The sequence below is a fragment of the Bos grunniens genome, chromosome 8 (assembly GCF_055505025.1).
Source record: "Bos grunniens cultivar Pamir isolate PY7600 chromosome 8, Bosgru_T2T1.0, whole genome shotgun sequence".
Taxonomy (NCBI): Eukaryota; Metazoa; Chordata; class Mammalia; order Artiodactyla; family Bovidae; genus Bos; species Bos grunniens.
Genome location: NC_141172.1, coordinates 64027910 through 64045428, shown reverse-complemented (window position 1 = coordinate 64045428; position 17519 = coordinate 64027910). Strand labels below are relative to the sequence as shown.

The 17519-nt window shown below is 49.5% G+C and overlaps 5 pseudogenes across 1 annotated transcript; 3 read left to right on the top strand and 2 right to left on the bottom strand.

The window, feature by feature from the left end:
• Positions 1-448: 448 nt before the first annotated feature.
• On the bottom strand, positions 449-3072 carry LOC147367264 (spermatogenesis-associated protein 31E1-like; annotated as a pseudogene).
• Positions 3073-3881: 809 nt separating this feature from the next.
• On the bottom strand, positions 3882-9167 carry LOC147367263 (spermatogenesis-associated protein 31A5-like; annotated as a pseudogene).
• A 1283-nt stretch (positions 9168-10450) lies between these two features.
• On the top strand, positions 10451-15349 carry LOC147367260 (spermatogenesis-associated protein 31A6-like; annotated as a pseudogene). Its single transcript, XR_015168815.1, has one exon. The product of XR_015168815.1 is annotated as a spermatogenesis-associated protein 31A6-like (transcript).
• Positions 12430-13712, top strand: LOC147367262 (spermatogenesis-associated protein 31C1-like; annotated as a pseudogene).
• LOC147367261 (spermatogenesis-associated protein 31E1-like) lies at positions 14310-15045 on the top strand (annotated as a pseudogene).
• Positions 15350-17519: the final 2170 nt, after the last annotated feature.

Below are 17519 nucleotides of genomic sequence, written 5' to 3'. Positions count from 1 at the left end.
CATGTGAGTTTGTCTCTTACACTTTCTGAGCCTGAGGGGAATTTCAGCCTCTGAACACCCCTCCCCTACAGCCCCACGGTTTCCAGGTAGAGAGAGAGCAGAAGAAGACAGAGCCAGATCCTGAAAACGGGGAGATCTTTAGCTTTAATTCACCTTGATATGTTTTAAATGCTATTGGTTGTTTCTGTAATTCTGAGATGATGGTAACAGAAGGTGCAGTGAAGGAATTGGGGTGAAGGTGAGTCTCCACTCTGGGGTCAACCTCCCTGCACAGCCCCATCCCACCTGGAAGCCAAAGCAGGCACCTGAAAAGAGTGGATCGTTATCCATTGCCTTTCCCCCAGCAGGGCACAAACAGAGGCCACCAGATCTCATCAGAAAAAACATTTCAGGAACCAAAAAAAAAGAATATGTGGTAACAGGAAGCTATTAGCACACAGAGGATGCACTAATATGAGGGGAAAAAAAGGGTCTCTGCAAGATAAGCATTTTTTCCTTGTAGAAGTGTTTTGCTACCAGGGATGCTGTGAAAAGCATGTTCTGATTGAACAGAAGAGGCATATTTCTGAAGAAGACAGAGCCTTGGACAGTGGAGGGGACAGCCTGGGACACTTGTTACTCGAGCCATGCTGGCAGGCTCTGCCTGGAAGGGGACCTGGCTCCCTGGGTGGGAGGCCCACTTGCTGCCCCTGGGACTGGCCCACTTATTCTCTTTTGGAGAGCTATGGCCCATGGGGGTAACTCGGTAATCACGGGCTATGTCTCTTCTCACTCTTGTGTGTTCTTGGGTGGAGAGAAAACTTTGGTTGCAGTAATGTGGACATAATGGGTCCCGGAGTTCCACTTTGTACCAATTTAACTCCAAGGCATGAGGTCCATAGTGAAGCACCGTCTTCTCCGTTAGGATCTGTCCAACAGCTGTCATGAGAGTTGGAGCCTCAGTAGCCCAGCTGTCCATGGTCGATGTGCTTTTGACCGCCTCTTGGCTCTGGGCTGTGGCTGTTTCAGGTTTGCCTTTTTGCAGTGGCTCTTCTAGTCCTTTGTATTTACTGGGGGAAACCCACTGCAGAAGGAGATCAGTCCTTTTTTTGAAGCAGCTTTCTGAAAGAACCTGTCCCTTCTTCAGAATTAAATGTCAAAACTTACTTCTTAGGGACTCTGCTGATTCCTTTTTCTGGCCAGAGCGACTAATCCCTCTGACCTGGTGGCCATTCGTTCTGCCAATCCTTTTTGATGCTGTCCTACTTTGGGACTCCTATATGTCTCTCACCCTTCAACGGGGACACACTTCTGGCTCTGATATTTGGGCTCCCATCTCAGGGCCACCTGCTGCCCCTGGCTGCTCCCTCCACTCGATGAAATATCATAGAGCGTCTGGGAATTGGACGTGGATGTGTCTCCTCTGGACAAGGTTTGGGAACAAGACAGAGATTCCTGAGAGCCAGATGTTTGCGGCAAGGAACATATCTGAGTGACAGTCTTTGAGAAGTGTATCCGTGGCACAGTCTTGAAGGAGCACACCAGTTTCACAGTCTTGATGGAGCACACTGGTGGCCCAACCTCGATTGTGATTCTGCTGGTCTGTGAACCTTGAAACTCAAGCTTATGAAACTGTGCTTCAAAATTTAGATCTTCTGGATTTGAGGCAAGAGACTTTGTATTCAAGGAAGGGTTTCTACTAGACCTTGGAGATCGTGGACTCTTTAAATTCATATTAATGAGTAGGGATTTGACCCACACACTAGGTTCCAAAGTTTCTTTTCCAGCAGGGTCTCCTTCCACAGACTCTTGTTACCTGGAAGATGGGAAACATTCATCGAGGCCCACTAATGTCATGATAGAGTAAGATTCTGGGGAGGCTCATCCCCCAACTTCCTCCTGTGACTCATTGCTGGCCATTGCTGGACTACAGCTGGGCTCCAAGCTGCCTTTGTCCACCCCCACGACAGACTCACTGTGCCAAATTCTGGTCACTAAACCGTATGTGGTGGTGTGAGAAGGTGGCTTGCTTTCCTGTCCAGTCAGAGGGACCTCTGAGGGCTTATGGATGTCACCAGCTGTGGGTCCTCCCAGAGCTCCCTGGGCTTCCTCACTCATCTGTGAGGGAGTGGGAAGGGGCCTGTCCAGGGAGGCATTTGCCCCTGTTGTTACTACTTTCTCTCTTGCATGGGGCTAAGGAGCTTTTCCCAAACCTTTGGTTAATAGGGCTATTCAGTGGTCCCCAGATTCATAGGTGGCCTTCAAGGTAGACCCTTGAGCCTTTTTCAGCTTCAAGCTAAGTAGGAATTTGAGGAGCTTGAAGAGTAGGTCCCACCTGTGCTTCACCCTTAACTTTACTATTTGTGTTTCCAGCTCCTGTTGAGTTTCAGGACTGAGGACAAGAGACTCAAGGGAGGTGTTCATGGAGGCTTTCCTTTCCTAAGAGGAGTGTGGATTTTCTGTCTCCATGGGAGCATGCATCTCTCTAGGGATGTCTAAAAGAAGGTGTCAGCAAATCTTGAAATATAGACATTCAACAGGGATCTCACTCTCGTGGATCTCCTATGCCTTCCTCCTCATAAGGACCCCTGAAACTTCTGGATTCTTCCTGCCTACTCTCAACTCTCTGATGCAGATTTCACTCTTGGATCATTCACTGGAGGTTGGCTGAGATCAGGTACAGATCTTTCAGGATCCTCCCCACACTCTGCCCTACATCATAGTGTCGCTCTCTCCCTGGTGGGATTTGTGCTGGGCACTTGGACCTCATCTTCTCTGAGTCCCAGCTGATTTTGCCTCGACCTGTGGAGGGCCTTGAGGGCCCCTCCCTGCACCTGACAAGGCCTTGGGAATTGATCTTGAGGCTGCATCAGTCTCTCAGATGCTTGTATTCTGCAGGGCAGGCCACTCTGTTGGTGCAACAACCTTTTGGAAAACTGATGCCACAGTACCTCCAAAATCTCAGGTCTGATCCTTTCCCCAGGAAGCATGGAAGACAGAGCTGTGAGCCAGGGAAGACCTATTTTCCTGGGAAAGGTTGAGAGTGGCCTGGATAAAGACTTGCTGAGATTTAACCAAAGAGGGAAAGTTCATCCTCTTTCTAGTTCCTTTTTCCAAAAGTGACATTCCAGGTTTTAAATTGCATTTGAGATGAAAGATATGCCTTATTTGGGACTGTAGGGAAGATGTTTCACAGGACCCAATCTGGTAGTGAGAAGGTGGTCAGACTCAGACAGAGGGTGATTGATGGACAGTGATCTCTAACCATGCCTGAGGTCATGCTTGACACATTTGGAGTCAAGGGTTTGGGTCGGGCCTGGATCTCCACGTGAGCCTAAGGAGGTGGCATTGGAGTCAAACGTTCGGGTTGGGCCTGGGTCTCCATGTGAGCCTGAGCTGGTGGTGGTTGACATGGAGACATGGTTAGAGTCAAGGGTAGGGGATGGGCTGGGGTCTGTATGAGAGGCCGAGGTGGTTGTGGTTGACATTGGGCCATGGTTGTTGTCAAGTGTAGAGGTCGTACCTGGGTATTCATGTGAGCCCAAGGTGGTGGTTCAAACTGGGACACGGTTGTAGCCAAGGGTAGGGATTGGCCCTGGGAATCTATGGAAGCTTCAGGTGGTGATTGACATTGAAGCAAGGTTGCAGACCAGGTTAAGGGTTGGGCCTGTATCTCTATGCAAGTCCAAGGTTCTGGTTGAAACTGGGCCATGGCTGGAGTCCAGGTTTGGGGTCAGTATTGGGTCTCCAGGTGAGTTTTGAGGTGGTGGTTGAAACTGCTGCATGACTGGAGTCAAGATTTGGGGTCCAGCCTGGATCTCCATGTGAGCCCAGTGTGGTGGCTGAAAGTGAGGCATGGTTGGAGCCAAGAGTTGGGGGCGGGCGTGAGTCTCCACGTGACCCTAGAGGTGACCTAGAGATGATGGTTGCACCTGGGGCATGATTGGAGTCTTGTTTTGAGGTTCAACCTGGGCTACAGGTAAGTCAAGGGCTGGAACAATGACAGTTGTGAAGTTAATTTATCTTGAATTTGGAATGGTTCGGCCTTAGAATGCTCACTGAATAAAACAAGGCATAACTCAAGAGGGGGCCCAGGTACTGTGATGGTAGCCACCAGACTCTCACTGTGCACAAAGAGGAGACCCTGGAAGAGCTGGCTGCATGTCTTCTGTAGATGATCCCTCAAAGTGTCAGGATATCAGGGCTTCCTGGGACCATGCAGCTGTTCTCCTTTGCTTTTTATGCTCCAGAAGTTTTGGCCACCCAAGGTATCTTGCTTGTCACTGAGTGACTTGCTCCTCTTTTCCAGTGAAGTTACCTGGTAGCCTGCCTCGTCCTCTTTTTCTTTCTTCTTCCAAATTTTCAGTTCTACTCTATTGGTGATTAGTATCTCCAGCATCTTCTCAACATCCACATTTACAAAAGAGAGGCTACCTGCCTGTTTGTGGGGTCTCCCAAAATGAGGCCTCAGGTGGGTAGAGGGGAAGGTGTTCTTGCTGGAACTCTAAGTATGTCAAGGTGGAGAAGCTCCACGGTTTTGTTGTCTCCTGCCACCAGGCCAGGTTGATACAGGATTGCTTGAACAGACAAAGCTGTTGATGGCTGGTCTCCAAGGGGAGTGTGGAGATGACCTGTGGCACATGGTGCCCAGTGTGAATGCCACGGAGTCCCCCTGATTGAGACTCAACTTTGGACCCTGATGGTGGTGGGGCAGAGGAGGGTGTCAGAGGTGGAGGGCAGGCTCTCACATAAAGGAGGCTTGGTGGGGAAGGGGAAAGTATAAGTGGGCGGGTTGAGAGGCTGTCCAGGGGGAAGAAAAGCTCTGGTGTTGGAGAGGTACTCAGGGATGAGCATGAGGAAATGAAAACTGAGGTCACTGAGCCTGGAGAAATGGTAGAAGCCCAAGGTAGGGGCTGCTTGGTCAGAGGAGCTGGGGAGATGGTGGGAGCTTGGTCAGAGGAGCTGGGAGATGGTGGGAGCTGCCTCTTCCCGGATGGTTGATGGGCTCTAGTGGGCACTGATTTGCAAACCTCACCAGGTGAATCTTGACATTCAGTTCAGTTCAGTCGCTTAGTCGTGTCCAGCTCTTTGCGACCCCATGAATCGCAGTATGCCAGGCCTCCCTGTCCATCGCCATCTCCCGGAGTTCACCCAAACTCATGTCCATTGAGTCGGTGATGCTACCCAACCATCTCATCCTCTGTCGTCCCCTTCTCCTCCCGCCCTCAATCCTTCCCAGCATCAGGGTCTTTTCAAAAGAGTCAGCTCTTCGCATCAGGTAGCCAAAGTATTGGAGTTTCAGCTTCAACATCAGTTCTTCCAATGAACAGTCAAGACTGATCTCCTTGCACTCCAAGAGACTCTCAAGAGTCTTCTCCAACACCACAGTTCAAAAGCATCAATTCTTCGGCACTCAGCTTTCTTCACAGTCCAACTCTCACATCCATACATGACCACTGGAAAAACCATAGCCTTGACTAGATGGACCTTTGTTGGCAAAGTAATGGCTCTGCTTTTCAATATGCTGTCTAGGTTGGTCATAACTTTCTTCCAAGGAGTAAGCGTCTTTTAATTTCATGGCTGCAGTCACCATCTGCAGTGATTTTGGAGCCCAGAAAAATAAAGTCTGACACTGTCTCCACTGTTTCCCCATCTATTTCCCATGAAGTGATGGGACCGGTTGCCATGATCTTCGTTTTCTGAATTTTGAGCTTTAAGCCAACTTTTGCACTCTCCTTTCACTTTCATCAAGAGGCTTTTTAGTTCCTCTTCATGTTCTGCCATAAGGGTGGTATCATCTGCATATCTTGACATTAGACTTGGTGAAAGCCACCCTTGTCAGGGAACCTCCCCAGGTGTCTGCAGGGGACATGAGGAAAAAGCTGTAGCCAGGAGATGCCAGGCATGGAAGGCTGGGCAGACCAGGCAGGGGTGGGCACCTGCACCCCACAGCCTGCACGGCCCCAGTGCTGACTTCACAATGCTCCTGGTATTGCTCACCCCAGGACATTGGCCTTACCCCGGCCCCAGGACTCCTCTCAGCTCAGCCCTAGGCTGCCAGTGTCCCTGGGGTCGCACCATAGGCTCTAGGAGGAAGAATCACCTGGAAAAGAAGGGGAAGATTCTCCACCTTTCCATAAGTGAAGTCAGGTCTAACCTCTTCCAGTGTTTCCAGGCAATCTCTTCAAGTTGGAAATCAGCAGACAAGACATGATAGTGAACATGGGAGCCTAGGGGTCTTACAGGAAGTTGAGTGCACTGTCTCTTTAAGGGGACATTATTGGGAGATTGGAACCCAAGCATGAGTGTCCAAGGCCACATGATCCCTAACAGTGATGGTGAAGCTCTGAAAGCATTTATCATTTACAAAGTGTTTCCATATTCATTACCCCTGATGCCCTCACAGCCTGCCTGTGGGGAGAATGGGCAGGCACCACGCTGCAGTTGAATCTGAGCAAAGTAAAACCAGGTGTCCTACGTGTACTGGAGGGCTCACCTCCCAATCCAGGCCCTATTGGTCCAACGCAACCCGCATGCCGTTTTGGACAGCTTCATTCTACACATAGAATCTGGGAAGTATCTGGGTTCTGCTCTCATTCCCAGAAGCCTCCCTTGGAGTTAGTTTCTCAAGGGAGAAGTCGTGCCACAGATCCCCTCAGAATCTGTGGAAGTGGGTTCTCGTGGCCAGAGAGAGGTGGGGACTAACACTTGGGGCTGGATGTCAGAACTCACCTTCCAAATTTCAAAGCTCCATTTCTCTGGATGCTCCTGCTTCTTCCCCTTCTTTCCATTCGATGCTGAGAGAGAGAGAAATGAGGATGTAAGATGCAAATCTCAGTCTTCTCTCTCTAGACAAGCATCAGACACTAGTGTCCACACAGAATATGCCTCTCTACATTTCACTAACAGAGTTCTGTGATTTTTCTTTCCTTTAACTCATTTTTAAAAGAGATAAAGTATTTTGTTTTCCTTCTTTGAAGAACATAATGAAGTATTTTCAATGTAAGATTCACTCTGGACTTCGTTCGTCACAGTTCCTCTGCTCAAGAAACACACACATACTCAGATGCATGGGTGAATCTGAGCTCCATAAAGTAGGTCTCTGCTTCTTGATACCAGGCCCCCAGCCCTCCAACCCCCGCTCTGAGGCTCTCAGGGCTTCACTACTGCCAGAAGATCACTCCTGTCTGAGACACTGTTCACGGCTGCTGAACTGGTGCTCAGAAGTCTGTCCTCTGGCTGAGATTCAACTCAGAATCCAGTCATTGGCCTCTGGTCACTGTGTCTTGGACTTGCTTTGGAGCCAACTACCTACCTGGATAGATGGGTTGAGATCTTTAAATAGAAATCCTAGTGTTCACTGTATCCCTGCTCAGCCTGGTTTGTCCATAGAGGGATATTCATCTATTCTTTCTGAGGATAGATGTCCTGTTCTTTTCCATCTCAAGGGTCTTCTTAGTTGACTCAGAAAAGTGAAAATAATAATAGAAAAGAACAGAGAAATATGTGCTTGAGTCTGGACCAAGAGTTCCTTACCTTCCTGATGTTTCCATGTTTCCTAGGAGGTAGAAAGGATGAATTATTCTTAAGGTAGGGAAGGGTCAGGAAAAAGAGCCCCAGTCCACACAGAAAGGTGATTATGGTAATGACTGCCCAGGCAGTGAAACTGGAGTTCAGCCAAATATCAAAAGTGCTTTTCAGAGAAAAGAGCAGATTCTCCATCATCTGAATAATACCGCTGCCCTCAGGCAGCTGAGCCAGGGTGTGCACTTGGGGGCTAAATTTCTAGGCCCACCTCATAGAGCTGTGGTCTGGTCACAAAGGGCTCTGGGGGTAAGAGGGAGCATCAGAGGAGGAGGTGGGACTATAGCTCCTCCCTAACCATCCAGCCCCCCAGCTTCATGCATCTCCCTTCCTCTGAGCCTTCCCTTCCTACCTTATCATCTGTTATACAGAGACATTAGTCAAGTATTGATTCAGTCCACCTAGAACTCAAGAGAATTCCTGATTCCTTTGACATAACTGCTTGAGCCTCATCAATACTGTAAAGAATCTGGAGTTCTCCTAACTTTGGTTAATCACAGGTATTTTTACTCTTATGATACTAATTTTTTTTAAAAATTCAGTTAATCTTTATTATATTCAACTATGGGAATAAAAAATTAGATAAAAAATGATTTGAAATTTACAAGGCCATGAAATATAAAGCAAATTGAAATAGTTAAGCCTTCAGGGTAAATTTTTCATAAGTTGCTAGCATCTTTCAAAGTTCCAGCAAAGCATTAAGTCAATGAGCTTGAGGTCCCTCAAGCCCTTCACATTCCAGAGTGACCACTGACCTTTTGATCCTTGAAGATCACTTTTCAGTCCTGAGAATAGCCTACTTGATAAGATCATATTTGTATAAATGAGACCTTGGTCTTGCCAAATCGTTTATGGAAATGATGTGATTTACAGTGTGCACCTGTATTAAGTCGACATGGAGGCCTGGCAAGGCTGTATCAGTCTGATCTCAGGGAGGGGTACTGGTGACTAAGCAGCTAAGTTCAAGTATATGGGCTCTTCATCCCTATGTGACCTACCCCACAATAGAAACCCTGGACATTCAAGGCTGGATGATGGTTGACACTACTCTACACATGCTGTCACACTGTTTGCTGAGAGAACTAAGCACTGTCTGTAGAGCCCCACTAGGCCAGACATCTGGAAGACTGCATATGGCTCCCTGCATCTTTTTTTTTTTTTTGGCTAGTTCTGATCTATATTCTTTTGCTGGTTTTAATCTGTATTCTTCTGCTGACATAAACCATCATAAGTGCAAGTATTGTGAGTTCCAGGTGGAATGAACTGAAACTTGACGAATGTCTCTGCCTAACAGGATGAGAAGGCAGGATGGGAGGCTCAGAGAATGATGGGGATGAATGGAGCTGCAGGGCTGAGTGGCTGGGGAGGGGCCATGTTCGAGCCTCCTCCTCTATTACTCCCTCCTCACCTTCAGAAGTCAAATGTGACCAGACCACAGCTCTAAGATGCGGGCCTAGTACTTTAGTCCCCAAGTACATACGCTGTTTGCAGTTGCCTAAGGGCAGCACTGCGATGCAGGCGATGGAGAATCCTCGCTTTTCTCTGAAAAGCACTTTTGATATTTGGCTGAACTCCAGTTCCACTTCCTGGGCGATTGATACCATTCTCGCCTTTCTGTGTACACTGGGGCTCTTTTTCCTGTTTCTTCCCTACCTTGAGAATAACTCATCCTTTCCTCCTTCTAGGAAACGTGGAAACATCAGGAAGGTAAGGAAACCTTGGCAGAGACCCACAAGTATGAGATCCTCTCTTCTTTTCTATTATTATTTCTACTCTTCTGAATTATCTAGGGAGATCCCTGAGAAGGGAAAAAATAGGACATCTATTCTCATGAAAGAATAAAGCATCACCCTCTGGGTGCCCCAGGCTGGTCAGGGGGCACAGTGAACATTTCTCTCCAAAGATCTCAGGTATCAGTTGTCCAAGTATGTTCGAGGGCTCCAGGGTATGTCCCAAACACAGTGACCGGGGCCCGAGGGCTGGATACTGAGTTCAATCTCAGCTACAGCACAGGCGTGCGAGCACCGCCTCACCAGCCATGAAAGGTATCTTGGATGAGGATTGATCTGAGGACAGTGCTGAGGTCTTAAGAGTCGTGGAGTGGGGCCCTGGACTTGGGAAACAGAAACCTCAGGGAAGCTCCTGGAGGAAGAGCAGAACCCAGATACTACCCAAGTTCCATGTAGAAAATGAAGCCATGAGGGGCCTGGAAAAAGGTGTGGCCCAGCAGGTGCCTGTGGGCTGCACTGAGCTCATAGCACCTGGATTGGGAGGTGGGACTCCAGATCCAACTGTGGACACATTTTTTGTTTTAATTAATTTATTTTAACTGGCAGATAATCACTTTTGCACATCGTTTAACTTCTCTCATATTCGTCTATGCCGTGACTGCTGTCCATTCTTCCCCACAGAGGGGTTGGTGAGGGCATCAGGGGTAATGGATCTGAAAGCATTTTGTTAATATAAACCCTATCATAAGCTTCACCATCACTGTCAGGGATCATGTGGCCTTGGACCCTAGTACTTGGATTCCAATCTCCTAATTTTGTCCCTTTAAAGGGACACTGCAATCAGCCTCCTATAATACCCCTACGCCCTGGCTTTCTCACCATGATGCAGTCTGCTGATTTCCAGCTTGCAGAGGTTGCCTGGAAGCACTGGAAGAGGTCTGGGACCTATCACTTCTGCAAAGGCAGAGAATCTTCCTCTTCTCTCCTTGGTGGTTCTTCTTCCCAGAGCCTATGGTGTGACCCCAGGGCTGCAGGTAGCCTGGGGTTGAGCTGGCAGGGGGAGTCCTGGGGGTGGGTTATGGCTAAAATCCTGAGGTGAGGAACAGCAGGAGCATTGTAAAGTCAATATGGGGGGCATGCAGGGCTGTGGGCTGTAGATGCCCACCGCAGCCAGCCTGCCAGGCAGCTCCTGGCTGCAGCTTGCTCCTCAAGTTTCCTGTAGACACCTGGGGTGGTTCCCTGACAAGGGTGGCTTTCATCAGGTCTCCTCTCAAGATACTCCTGGGGAACTGTGCAAAGCAACACCTACTGGAGCCCAAGAGCAGTGGAATCCCACCATGTCTCCTCTGCCCAAACAGCCTCTACCTCGAGCCTCCTCCTTTTCTCCTGGCTCAGTTCCCTGCTTTGTTTCCATGCACTCAAATTAATCCTTGAGTGCCTCTCAACACCAGAGCCTTTCTTTCTTCTGCACAGTCTCTCACCAAGGCCACTTGCTGTCTCCCCTTCCCCACCATGTCACCTTGATGAAGGGACCTGCCCTCCACCTCTGACACCCTCCTCCACCTCACCACCATCAGGCTCCATGCTGAGTCTCACTTAGGGTAACTCCATGGCACTCCCACTAGGCACCATCCCACAAAGGTGATCCCCATGCTCCCCTTGGAGACCAGCCATCTCAGGGCTTGTCCATTCAAGCTGTCCTTTTTAAGCCTGTCTTGTAGGTAGGGGGCTGCCAGAGCATGGAGCGTCTCCACCTTGACACACTTGGAGTCCCAGCAAGAACACCTTCACTGCCACCCACCAGAGGCCTTGCTGTTAGGACACCCCAGAAACAGACAGGTAGAGGCTGGAAGCTTCTCTTTTGTCAACCTGTATGTCCAGAAGCTTCTGGAGATATGAATCACCAAGAGAGTGGAACTGAAGATTTGGAAGGAGAAATAAAAGGAGGAGGAGGCAGGCTACCATCTGACTTCACTGGGGATGAGAATTAAGTCACTGAGTGACAAGCAGGACACCTTGGGTCACCAACACTTCTGGAACATAAAAGGCAAACCAGAACAGCTGCTTGGTCCCGAGAAGACCTGATATCCTGACACTTTGGGGGACCATCTACAGAAGACATGCAGGCAGCTCTTCTGAGGTCTCCGCTTTCTGCAGAGTGAGTCTCTGGTGGCTACTGACACAGTACCTGGGTCCCCTCTAGAGTTACAGCCTATCTTATTCAATGAATACTCTAAGGCTGAACAATTCCAAATTCCAGCTAAATTAACTTCACAGCTATCATTGGTCCAGCCCTTACCCACGCTGGAGCCCAGGCTCAGCCTCAGTCCTTGACTCCAACTATGTCCCAGTTGCAACTATCACCTCTGGGTCACATGGAAACCCAGGCCAGACCCCTACCCTTAACTCTAACCATGCCCCAGATTCAATCACCACCTTTGGGCTCACATGAAGACTCAGGCTAGACCACAACTCTTGACTCCAACCATGCCCCAGTGTCAACCACCACCTCAGGTTCAAGTGGAGAACCAGGTCCAATCAAAACACTTGACTCCAACCATGACTCACTTTCAACCACCACCTCCAGCTCATGTGGACACATATGCTCAACCCCAACCCTTGACTCCAACCACAGCTCACTTTCACCGACCACTATCTCAGGCTCACATGGAGACCCAGGCCCAACTCCAACCCTTGACTCCAACCATATTTCACTCTCAACCACCACCCCACATTCACATGAGGACCCAGACCTGACCCCAGTCCTTGACTCCAATAAAACCTTAGTCTCAAACGCAACCTCGGGCTCACATGGGAACCCAGGTCCGACCCCAACCCTTCACTCCAACTATATCTCACTCACAGCCACAAACTCGGGCTGACATAAAGACTCAGGCCAACTCTTATCCCTGACTCCAACCAAGCCCCACTCACAATCACAACCTCGGGATCACATGGGAACCCTCGCCCAACCCCAACCCTTGACTCCAATCATATCTCACTCCAGCCACAACTTCGGGCTCACATAGAGAGGCAGGCCCAACTGCAACTCTTGACTCTAACCAAGCCTCACTCTCAACCACAATTTTGGGCTCATATGATAATCCAGGCCCAACTCCAACACTTGACTCTAACCATGCCCCAAGATCAAGGACCACTTTGGGCTCAGTTAGAGACCACTGCCCATCTCACACTGTCTTTCCCAATCCAACCATCATCCTCTCAACTGCAGACTAGGTACTATGAAGTCTTGCCCTATAATCCAAAATAAGCCACAATCTTTGATCCCCAATGCAATTCAAATCCTGGAATATCATTTTTTTTTAAAAAGCAACTAGAAAGTGGGAGAACTTTATCCTCTTTGGTTAAAAAATCTCAGCAAGTCTTTAGCCAGATCACCCCCTGTTCCCCAGGGGAACAGGTCTTCTCAGGCCCACACCTCTGTCTCCATCATTCCTAGGGATTTGATCAGCCCTCAGGTTTGGGAGAAACTGGAGTACCATCTTTCCAAAAGGTTCATGCAACAAGAGAGTGCCCTGCCCTGCAAAATCCAAGAGTCTCAGAAAGTGATGCAGACTCAGGGTGATTCCCTAAGGCCTTGTCAGGCACTGGAAAAGAAGGGGCCTTCAAGTCCCTCTGGAGGTCTAGGCAAAAGCAATCCAGATGCACAGAAGATGAGATCCTGGTACCCAGCAAGGATCCCACCAGGGAAGCACCTGTGCCAGGATGTAAAGCAGGGCATGGGAGGATCCTAAAAGATCTGTACATGATCTCAGCCAACCCTCCAGTGAAGGTTCCAAGTGCAAAGCCTGAGTTAGAAAGAGTTGAGCCCAGGCAGAAAGCATCCAGAAGTCCTGGCGGTCCTTATAAGCAGGAAGGGACAGCAGATGCATGAGTGACAGATCCCTGTTAATGTCTGTTGTTCAAGGCTTGCTGCCAACCACTTCTTAGACCTTGCTGGAGAGTCAAATGCTCCTCCGGGTACAGAAAATGCGGGTTCCTCTCAGGATAGGGAAGCCTCCATGACCACTTCCCATGAAGTCTCTTGTCCTCAGTCTTTATATTCAATAGCAGCTGGAAGTGCATATGACAAGGTTTCGCGTCAGGCACAGACTGGTCCTACTACCTAAGGTCCTCAAGATCACATTTAGCTTGAAGTTGAAGAGTACTCACTGCATATGCCTTCCAAGGTTCACCTTGAAGGACACTCTGGGGACCACCCAAAAGCCCAGTTACCAGAGGTCTTGTGAAAACATTCTCATCCCCATCCAGGAAAGTGATAACAATGTAGGCAGTGCCCACCCTGGACAGTCCCCTCCCTGCCACCTAATGATTGAGGAAACCCCAGGGGGCTCTGGGAGGAACCTCAACTGGCAAACGTCCAGAAGCCCTCAGAGGCTGACTAGACAGGAAGACTAGCCACCTTCTCAGGCCCCCACATAGAACAGAATTTGGCACAATGAGTCTCTTGTGGAGGCTGACAAAAGCAGTCTGGAGCCCAATCCAAATCCAGCAGTGTTCATGAATGAGCCACAGGAGGAATCTGGAGGACGAACCTCCCCAGAAACTTGCTCTAGTGACAGAGTCATGGACCTCGATGAATATTCCCAATCTTCCAGAGAACAGAGGCGATGGGCAGAGACACTACTTGGAAAGGTACTTTTGAACCTAGTCTCTTAATCACATACCAAATAATTAATATAGATATGAGGAGATCATGGTATCCAAGGCCCCATAAAAATCCCTCCTCGAACACAAACTCTGTTGCCACAAATCCAGAAGATGTATACTTTGATGAACAGTCTCATAAGCTTAAGTTCCAAGGGTTCACAGACTGGGAGAAACAGGCTCAGAGGCAGGCCACTTACCTGCTCCTTCAAGACTGTGCCACTGAGAGGCTTCTCAAAGACTGTCATCTGGATATATTCATTGCCACAAACACCTTGGCTTCTCAGGAATCTCTGTGCTGTTCTGAGAACTTGTCCAGTGGAGACATGTCCAATTCCCACACATGTGATGTGGAGGGAAGGAGCCCTCCTTCCCTCCACTTCTACATCGAGTGGAGGGAGCAGCCAGGGACAGCAGGAGGCCCTGAGAAGGCAGCCCCAACGTAAGAGTCAGCACAGGAATTTCATCTCCACTGATGCGAGAGAGACTAATAGGAATCCCAAACTAGGACAGCATAGAAAGTGGTTGGAGGTACGGAAGTCCTACCAGACCTGCAGGATGAGCCACCCTGGCCAGAAAAAGGAATCAGCAGAGTCCTTGCAAAGCAAGTCTCACAAGATAATCCTGAAAAAGGGACACATTTCTTCAGAAAACCACTTCAGAGAAAGGATTAAGCACTTTCTGCAGTGGATTTTCCCCAATAAAGCAAAAAGACTGGAATAGCCCCTGCAAAAAGGCAAGCCTGCTGCAGACACTGCCCAGAGCCAGGGAACAGTAAAAAGAAGTCTAATTATGGACATCAAGACTGTTGAGGCTTAGGCTGTCATGACAGCTGTTGGACAGATCTTAGAGGAGAAGATGGAGCTTCACCATGGACCTCATCTTCAGAGTTTCATTGGTACAAAGGAGAATTCCAGGGCCCAGAGGTCCAGCTTACTGCTGCCATAAGTTTCTCTCCAACAATGAGCAAAGGAGAGTGATGGAAAAACCGGGGGGACAAATGGGGGACAAACAGTGTGCTACCCCCATGGGCCACAGCTGTCCTACAAAGAGTAAGTGGAGCAGTCCCAGGGACTACACGTAGACCTTCCCTCCCAGGGAGTCAGGTCCCCTTCCAGGCAGAGCCTGCCAGCATGGATCAAGAGTGACAAGTGTCCCAGGCCATGCCCTCCACTGTCCAAGGCACTGTCTTCTTCAGAAATACACCTCTTCTGGTCAATCAGAACATGCTTGTCACAGCTTTCCTGAGAGGAAAACTTCTCCAAAAAAAATGCATACCATGCATATGAAAACGTTTTTCTCTCATGTTAGAACATGCTCTGTGTGCTAAAAGCTTCTTCCAACTAGAAAATTAGTTTCCTGAAATAAATGTTTTTTCTCATGAGAAATGGTGCTCTGTCTGTGCCCTGCTGGCGGGAAGGAAATGGATCAGGGTCCACTCTTCCCAGGTGCCTGCTTTGACTTCCATACGGGACAAGGCCATGGAAGGAAAGTGAACCCCAGCATGGATACTCATCCATACCCTAATTCCCTCCCTGCACCTCAGTGTCCATAATACCAGCATTACAGAAACAAGCAACAGCATTCAGGATACGTCACAGTGAACTAAACCTAAAGACCCCCTTCTTCTCAGGATCTAGCTCTGTGGTCTCCACTTCTCTCTCTACCTTGAAATTGTGAGGCTGTAGGGAGGAGTTTGCATAAGCTGAAATTCCCCTCAGGCTCAGAAAGTGTCAGAGATAATTCACATGTCAGAGTAAGGAAGGGAATTTGGGCAGTGCTGGCCAGGAATCCAGGGTGAGAGATCGCCCCCGTGTAGTGGTGGGATTAGATGGCTCTGTCCTGGAAGCCCCTCCTCTTCCGGATGGGCTGTAATGAGATGGGCCAGGCCTGTCGCCCGTCCTCTGTCCTTCTCGTGCTCTAGAACAGTGGCGAGGATGAGGCCCACACACTCTCAGCTCTAAGCGTGTGCGGTGTGGAGCATGGAGGCCTCCAAAGGCCAGTCCACCTCCACCCTGGAGAAGAGGACAGCCTGCCCATAGTACTCACCTCTGCCAGGGAATGGGCAGGGGCATGTCTTTGTGTGCAGTCACCTCACTGTCTGAGTGGGACACTGTGCCCCTAGTGTCAGACACGGGGAAAGGAGGCAGGGGGCAGAGCTGTCTATAGATGATGCAGTGACCAAGGAGCCCCTGGTGTCTCACCAGCGTCTACAGGCCCAGAGGAAAGAAGTTAGGGGCCCATTGACTCCTGGTGGCCCCACCCCAGAGTCTCCCTTCTACTCTAGCTCCCAGAGCCCAGAAAGAGGGAGGCCACCTGGAGTTCCTGACAGAGGGACAGGCACCCAGAGGCAGAGGTGCCTCTGAGCAAGGCGTCTTCACTTCTCCACAGTGTAGTTAATCAGCTCTCACAGGACGGGGAGCTCAGGACAGACTCGCGGTCTGGGGCCTCTACCTATGCATGTGGCCCAAGGAGGCTCCCAGAGGACAGGTGGGACTCAACAGGCCCAAGGGCTCTGCTGAAGTCGTAGCAAGTCTCACTTGTCATTAACCTTGCTCAGCCCAGAGCCTGGAAGGGGAGGAAGCCAGCAGATACGATGTGTTACCCAGCGGGTGGCAAGTGACCTGTGGAGAAGGGAGCGGTCAACTTTCTTCCCCAGGACCCATCTACACAGGAAAGTGTTAGTTACTCAGTCATGTCCACCTCTTTGAGACCCCATGGACTGTAGCTTGCCATGCTCCTCTGTCCATGTAATTTTCCAGACAAGAATACTGGAGTGGGTAGCCATTCCCTTCTCCAAGGAATCTTCCTGACCCAGATATCGAACCCAGGGCTCCTGAATTGCAGACAGATTCCTCACCATCTGAGCCATGATGGAAGCCCTGGAAAGCAGGGAGACAAGAGCAATTCTTAGAGTGATTCAGGGCTCTGTGTCATAGTCACTAAGGCTGTGGAGAGACCAGCTCCAGGAAGGGCCTCTGATCCAGGTGACAGCTGGAATGGCCCTGCCCCCATGCCTGTTAGGACCCCACATGTGGGACAAGGACCCCGACATGTGGGACAAGGATCAGGTTTGCAGGACAATGTGCACAGGCCTACTTGTGCTGTGGTTTCTACCTATAGCCAATGCCAGGAGCAAGCGTGAGGAGCTCCGTCCGTGGCAAAGGTCATGAGGAAGGAGGCTCGACATACGCAAAGGCGGGATTGAGCCTCAGGAGTCCCCCTGGAAATTCTCGAGCATCTACCCCCATAACCAGAGCCTGCCTACTTTACTACTTTGTGCTCTCACCTACACCTCTGACTTTACGGGGGGCTATCCCCCACCACCTCTTTCGGAGAAGGAGTTAACTTAGAGCTCCAGTTAATAATAATTCCTGGGCGTGACAGGAGTGTTTCAACCTACAAACTCCTCTGAAGGTTCTCTAGCCTGCCTGACAGGCTTGTCCGGCCACATGTGATTGTTCACAGCCTCCCAACTGTGAGAGGCACGAGATGCTTTAAACCTTCTAAAAACAGGTTCTTTAGAGAAGTTAGAAAACTATTAGTATAAGTATAGTG